The sequence below is a fragment of the Lathyrus oleraceus genome, chromosome 3, assembly GCF_024323335.1.
Source record: "Lathyrus oleraceus cultivar Zhongwan6 chromosome 3, CAAS_Psat_ZW6_1.0, whole genome shotgun sequence".
In the NCBI taxonomy this organism is placed as follows: Eukaryota; Viridiplantae; Streptophyta; class Magnoliopsida; order Fabales; family Fabaceae; genus Lathyrus; species Lathyrus oleraceus.
The window spans coordinates 355,701,609-355,710,169 of record NC_066581.1 but is presented as its reverse complement, the minus strand read 5'-3'; positions in this window follow the sequence as shown (position 1 = coordinate 355,710,169).

The following is an 8,561-nucleotide window of genomic DNA, read 5'->3' as shown; positions in this document are numbered from 1 at the left end:
ATTTCTTGCCCTTTACTTTAATGCCATTTATTTCTTGCTCATTTATTCATATTGCTTTTCATTTTGCTCACTTGAGCACATATTTTATGTTTATGTCCTTTTTATTTTGCTCATTTGAGGTCATTATTGTATATAAACATATTGTTGCCTTGTGTTTATTTTGTCTTTGTTTTGTGTGAACCTAATGCAAAAAGGAGAAAAGACTTAGAATTAGGACCTACCTATGCTTAAAGGAGTTCAAGAGCAACTAGGCCTCATGCCTTTAGAATGCTAAACTTGTTGAAGAGCAACTAGGTCTCATGCCTTTAGAATGCTAAATTTCAAAGTTGACTTTAAAGGACTTCTCATCTAAACTCTTTCTTTGTCCATTCCCCCTTATTATGTTGTGAACTTTTTGATGTTTGCTCTTGTGTGATAGGGATTTCATATTGAGATAGTGAAGAGGACCATTGTCCTGAGTAGCAAAGTTAAGGGAGACAAGCCAAATGGAGATCCTAGGAGCTTTAATCAATACTCATTGTGAATAAATATTAATCCAAACTTTGACTTCATTTTGTAAATAAATCTAATTTGTAAATATAACTCACGTCAAGTTGCTTTTGTGGTTTCAATGGCCACTTGTTAAAACTTTTCAAAAACATTAGTCATAGGTTTGAGTTATCATAGTGGTTGATGTAAATCTCACCTCATCCTTAGTGATTGGATTATAAGTCTTCCATACTTATTATAGGGTTAACCCCTCCCTAGTATGTTGAAGCCTTCCTCACATGGTGGATTGTTGGTTTAGGTTGAGTTTTCTCCCTTTGATAACAAAAGACCTTAAGGCTTTTGATCAAATCAATTACCAAATTTTGTGACTTTTACCCCGAACTACAAGGTTTTAATCCTACCTTTGTGATGCTACGTAGGCAATGGGTTCATCCATTCAAACAACAAAATTTGTAAATATAATCTATTCTCTTCTCATCCCTCCAATCTTTTGCACATATTTTCACAAATACCAACCTACAACACATATTTGCAAAAAGGGTTCCCTTAGAGTACTAAGGATGTTTTAGGTGCGTAAAACCTTCCCATTTCATAACCAACCCCCTTACATAGATCTCTGACATTTTTATTAGTTTTTGATTTGATAAAACTTCTTACTTGGCTTTTGTTTGCTTTTTAGCCTTTCCTTTGGATCAATAAAAGTGCGATGGCGACTCGAATTGTATGTTTACTTTTGGTTTAGTCAATAAACCTAAAGGTAACGAATACCCCGCTACACGTAGGCCAGGCTACGACTTAAAACTACTGGGGGACTTGAGGGATTCCACACAAACATGGAAAAGACTAATCCAGGGAAACAACAACATCTGCAGGGGATACGAGTAAGTAAGGATAACAATGAAGTACTTGAATCATGCAGGGGAAAAGAGACTTCACTAAGGAAATGCACACTCAACTCAAATGGGGAAGATAAACTTCAACATAGGAGGAGCAGAAATCTATTATCTACTACATGTTACTGGGTAAGGAGATAATAAAGATCTGACATAGAGAACATCTGTCATCGGTTAGGATGAACATATCAAGGATGAATCACTGAGGACCACCAGGACAGAGTATTCATTACCGGTTACTGGGTAAGAATAAACTTGCTGGGAAAAACTGCAGAAAAGCTAGGATTGACAACTACCAGTTACTGGGCAGAAGACCAAGGGTGAGAGTATCTGTCATCGGTTAGGATGAACATATCAAGGATAAACTCAACAGGGAAGAAAATCCGTCTTCGGTTAAGATGAACATATCAAGGATAGACTTGCCTGGAAATGCCAAGGAGGATACCCGTCATCGGTTAGGATGAACATATCAAGGATATACCAACTGAACAAAAAAGGGTAGGAATTACATCTATCGAAAGCTGGATAGAAAACCGTCGGAGAGAAAATCCACACGGTTAGGATGAACATATCAAGGATTAAATCTGCAAGGGGACAAAGTGGGATTTACAACTACCGATTACTAGGTAGAAAACCAATCAAAGGGAAAATCTGTCACCGGTTAAGATGAACATATCAAGGATGACTCGCTGAGGACCACCAGGAGGGAGTATTCATTACCGGTTACTGGGTAAGAATAGCCTTGCTGGGAAAAACTACAGAAAAGATAAGATTTACAACTACCAGTTACTGGGAAGAAGAGCAGGGTGAGAGTATCCGTCATCGGTTAGGATGAACATATTAAGGATAAACTCAACATGGAAGAAAATCCGTCACCGGTTAAGATGAACATATCAAGGATAGACTTGCTTGGAAATGCCAAGGAGGATACCCGTCATCGGTTAGGATGAGCATATCAAGGATATACCAACTGAACAAAAAAGGGTAGGAATTACATCTATTAAAAGCTGGATAGAAAACCGTCGGAGAGAAAATCCGTCACCTGTTAGGATGAACATATCAAGGATTAACTCTGCGAGGGGACAAAGTAGGATTTACAACTACCGGTTACTGGGTAGAAAACCAATCAAAGGGAAAATATGTCACCAGTTAAGATGAACATATCGAGGATAGACTCTGAAAAGAGGATAAAATAGGATTTATAACTACCGGTTACTGGGTAGAAAACCACAAATAGAAGAAAACCCGTCATTGATTAAGATGAACGTATCAAGGATTAACTCTTTGACGAACAAAATAAGGATTACAACTACCTTTTTAATGGGTAGAATACCAAAAATGAGAATATCTGTCACTGGTTACAGTGAACATATCAAGGATAGACTCAGGTTGGGAAAGAAAGATATCTGTCACCGGTTAGGATGAACATATCAAGGATATACTTCCTGGGGAATAGATCCACTGGGGACTCTACTGAGGAGAAAAATAAGGGTACTTTTGTCGGGTATTGGGCAAGAAGTAACAAACTGCAAACTAAAAAGAATTTTACCAGTTACTGGGTAATAGACTCTTAGGGGACCAAAGCATCTATCTAGGTAGGAGCTAGAAAGAAACAATCAATCAAGACTCAACCCAATGAGGACATAACTCAAGGGGAGTGATTCCATCCAAAAAATCTACTAGAGAGGAAACTGAAATAACAACCATTCACGAGGAAATAAACTCAGTGGGGAAACGGAGAAAGGTTAAAGTCTTTTTGCTTAAGGGGTCGACATTCTACAATTGAAGGAGGACAGACACCAGATTTGGTATGGGGATAAAATACCTCCATAATAGAGAATAAGAATCTCAAACAAATCAAATATGAATATGCGAGATATGCAAATTATGAAATTATATGAATGTGTATATATATATATATATATATATATATATATATATATATATATATATATATAATGATTATGCTAACAAAACGATCACAAAGGATACAGAGGTGTCGCAAAGAAACTAAACCAACGGTACAATCCTCGGTCAATCCACAAAATATGGAGACAACTGTTGGAGAACAGAGAGATCAACATCCCAAAGGTTCAAACCTACATGGGGAAAGAGGAGATCTGCTGAGGATAGAACATCCAATCTGTGGGGAATTTTAGGTCAACACCATGAAAATGGGATAGAACCCTACAGAGAATAATCATAACAAAAGCTGCTCAGAAACCAAGAGGAAACTCTGACTGGGAGCAAGTTGAATAGCGATTGGTGGGGACACCAAAGCGATCCACTGGGGAAGATTAACCATCTCTGAAGATTAACCCTGTTGAGGAAATACGCTCTTCATTGGAGAAGGCAGAAACTCTGTCGGGGAACATAACACGCCGTAGGGTATCTGAATCAACCAAATCAGCTTAGGACAAGGAAAGAAATTCCACCGGGGATCAATCACTCCGCCGAGGAACTGAATCAACACTAATGTCTAGGGATACCCGAAGGGTTAACTGCTTGGGGAACCTCTGATGTTTCGCACTTAAGGACTTGCTGTTCATTGAAATGCTGTTGATATTCCTTTTACTTGCTTTGGAAAAATTCTTGCTTTTATATATTAAAGAAAAAATTGATTTTGATTTTAAAAAAATTTAATTTCAAAATGATCATAATAAAATTTAAAACTATTGGCTGAAGTAAATAAGAGTAGAAACAATTTGGATAAAGGCTCAACTTTATTTAATAGAATGGTAGTCTGTAAATGACAAGACTCCATAGATTTTACAAAGTTGAAAATGGTAATATACATGGAAAAGGGTTACATTGAATACAAATGATCCTTAATCCTTCTGCCAACTCTTGATATCCACTGTGCTCCTGACCGCTGTTGGAGTGATGAATCGATGTCAACCCCTTGTGCTCAAACAAGCCTTCAAAACACTAAAGATCAGTAGAATACAGTTACTTGCCATAATTCCTAATTTTTGCATAAGTTTCCCCAAGGTGGGGTACTCAACTTATCGGGAAATTCTTTCTGTTTTATGTCTCTAATTTTTGCCTGGATCTCCCTTTCGAGTTTTCAATCCACCGAGACGCTCATTTTTTCCTAAGTCGCCCTTTCGGGTTTTCAACTTAGTGAGCTGTTCTTTTTTTCTTTTAGGCGAAATATTTCTTGACTGCATCTGCATTCACAGGACGAGCAAACTCTTCACCATCCATAGTTGTAAGAATTAATGTGCCGCCTGAAAAAGATCTCTTAACAATATAAAGGCCTTCATAATTAGGAGTCCATTTTCCTCTAGAATTTGACTTGAACGATAAAATCTTCTTGAGCACAAGGTCACCTTCTATAAACACACGAGGTTTGACCTTCTTATCAAAAGCTTTCTTCATTCTATGCTGATATAACTGACCATGACATATGGCAGTCAATCTCTTCTCTTCAATTAAGTTTAACTGGTCAAACCTGGTCTGACACCATTCAGCTTCAGTTAACTTGGATTGCATGAGCACACGCAATGAAGGAATCTCAACCTCTACGGGGATCACTACTTCCATACCATATACAAGAGAGAAAGGGGTTGCCCCTGTTGAAGTACGGATGGATGTTTGATACGCATGCAAAGAAAATGGGAGCATCTCATGCCAATCCTTATATGTGATTACCATCTTCTGGATAATCTTCTTGATGTTCTTATTCACAGCTTCAACATCCCCATTCATCTTGGGTCTGTAGGGAGAAGAGATATGACGTGCAATCTTGAAGTCTTTGCAAAGAGCTTCCACCATATTGTTATTCAAGTTCGATCCATTATCAGTAATGATCTTACTTGGCACACCATAACAGAATATGATTTGATTCTTGATAAACCTTACAAGAACTTGCTTGGTCACGTTTGCATACGATGCCGCTTCAACCCATTTTGTGAAGTAGTCAATTGCCACCAAAATGAAACGATGTCCATTCAAAGCTTTGGGCTCAATCATCCCAATCATATCGATTCCCCACATGGAGAAGGGCCATGGGGAAGAGATAACATTCAATAGTGTTGGAGGAACATGGATCTTATCAGCATAAATTTGAAACTTGTGGCACTTCTTCACAAATTTGCAACAGTCAGATTCCATTGTCAGCCAATAGTAACCTGCTCGCAACATCTTCTTCTCCATTACATGTCCATTGGAATGAGTACCAAAGGAACCTTCGTGCACTTCAGTCATCAACAAGTCTACTTCGTGTCTATCCACGCATCTGAGCAAAACCATGTTGAAGTTTCTCTTGTACAGTATATCACCATTCAAGTAGAAATTGTCGGCTAATCTTCTCAAAGTCTTCTTATCTTTCAAAGATGCCCCAGGCGGGTTGATTTGACTTTGGAGGAAACATTTGATGTCGTAATACCACGGCTTCTCGTCTTTAATCTCTTCGACAGTAAACACATGAGCTGGCCTATCAAGATGCATCACAGATAAATTGGGAACTTCATTCCAATACTTCACTATAACCATTGACGCTAACGTTGCAAGAGCATCTGCCATCCGGTTCTCATCTCGAGGGATATGATGAAATTTAACCTTTGTAAAGAAATTTGAAATCCTTCTCGCATAATCTCTATATGGTACTAAACTGGGTTGATTTGTCTCCCATTCTCCTTTGATCTGATTCACAACCAAAGTCGAATCACCGAAGACATCCAAATACTTGATTCTGAGATTCATGGCCTCTTCAAGCCCCATAATGCAAGCTTCATATTATGCCATGTTGTTTGTACACTCGAAAGTCAATCTAGCTGTAAATGGTAGATGCGTGCCTTAAGGAGTAATAATTACTGCCCCATATCCATTTCCATATTGATTAATAGCTCCATCAAATACCATGCCTTAAGGGGAACCAGGTTCTGGCCCTTCTTCAAGCTATGGTTCATCACAATCTTTCATTTTCAAGTACAAAATATCTTCATCAAGAAAGTCATATTGTACCGACTGGTAATCTTCAATTGGTTGGTGAGCCAAATGGTCAGCCAAGATACTACCTTTGATCACTTTGAGATCGGCATTCGATATCATACTCTGATAACAACATCTGCCAACGGGAAATTCTCCCAGTTAAAGCAGGCTTCTTGAAAACATATTTGATTGGATCCATTTTAGATATTAACCAAGTGGTATGATTCAACATATACTGGCGCAGACGCTTAACAGCCCAAGCCAATGCGCAACAAGTCTTCTCAAGCATAGAATACCGAGTCTCACAGTCGGTGAACTTCTTACTGAGGTAGTAAATTGCAAAAAAATTCTTTCCAGTCTCATCTTGCTGACCAAGAACACAACCCATACTATCTTCTAGCACAGTCAAATACATGATCAATAGTCTTCCTTCAACAGGTGGAGACAAAATAGGAGGTTCAAGCAAATATTCTTTGATACTGTCAAAAGCTTTCTGATAGTCTTCGGTCCAATCACAAGACTGATCTTTCCGGAGAAGCTTGAATATAGGCACACATGTGGAAGTCATGTGGGAAATGAATCTGGAAATATAATTTAAGCGGCCGAGAAAAACTCTGACTTGGTTCTCAGTTTTGGGCGTAGGCATTTCTTGTATTACTTTGACCTTGGCAGGATCAACTTCAATACCCTTCTCACTGATAATAAAGCCCAACAACTTACCAGAACGAACACCAAAAGTACACTTATTGGGATTCAAGCGGAGTTTATACTTCCTCAAACGCTGGAATAGCTAAAGAAATGCTCAAAATGTTCCTCTTCATCAATTGATTTAGCAATCATGTCATCGACATAAACTTCAATCTCTTTATGCATCATATCATGAAAAAGAGTAGTCATTTCTCTTTGGTAAGTTGCACCAGCATTCTTTAAACCGAAAGGCAGCACTCTATAACAAAATGTTCCCCAGGGTGTAATGAATATGGTCTTCTCCATATCTTCGGGTGCCATCTTGATCTGATTATAACCAGAAAATCCATCCATAAACGAAAAGACTTTGAATTTAGCAGTATTGTCTACCAACATATCAATGTGTGGCAGAGGGAAATCATCTTTCGGACTGGCTTTATTCAAATCTCTATAGTCAACACACATGCAGACTTATCCATCTTTCTTCAGCACAAGCACAATATTGGCCACCCATTGCGGATACTCAGCAGTCACAAGGAAATCGTCATTAATCTGCTTATGTACTTCCTCTTTGATCTTCACAGCCATATCAGGATGCGTTCTTCTCAACTTCTGCTTGACTGGCGGGCATTCTAGCTTCAACGATAATCTATGCTCCACGATCTCAGAATCCAAACCAGGCATGTATTGATAGGACCAAGCAAACACATCTGAGTATTCTCGAAGAAGATCAATCAACCCTTTCTTAGCATCTAGACACAGTCGAGACCCAATCTTGACTTCCTTCACATCATGTTCGGAACCCAAGTTGACTAGCTCAATTTTCTCTTCAAACGGCTGAATAATCTTTTCATCTTGCTCAAGAAGACGAGTCAATTCATCACTCCCTTCTACATCACTTTCCTCCTCGGCCTCAAACACAGGTGTAAGACCCCAATTTTGTCCCTAAGATCCCTCATGGCATCATAGCATTGCATTGCATAGCCTCAAGGATCATTTGAGCATCTTGGCTTCCTTTCCCTTTGGGTCGGACCTTCTTGTGAGTGGTTTGAGATCGCCAGGCATGCTTGTATTGTATATCATTGTTTTTTTATTTTAATCACTAACCAAAAGCATAAAAACATGTCATTAACATTTTGTTTTGTAGCTGAAGCAATCATAGGTCAAGATCTTCAAGGATATCCTTTGTGCAAGAGATGAAGTATTTCCTTGGTATAAGGACCACATGATAATTATATTGAGTTTACATGAGCTAGGGTTCCATTTTGGAACAATATCCTCAAGAGATAAAGGCCCAAGTTCATCAGGGCATTTCATGGTCATCTGAAGACCAAATGGTCAACTGTGCAGTCAATTGAGGACTTTTAGGGTGAGGAGATGAATTGAAACACCTCATTCATGTTTAAACAAGGCTTATTTGTCATTTCAAACATCTATCTTGAAGATTTTGAAGTCATGGCAAAAGTTTCCAAAAATCGAAAGTGACTTATAATTTCAAGTTTCCAAAAATGGCAAGTTTCTGGTCCACATTCAACTTGACTTTACAACATCAAAGAA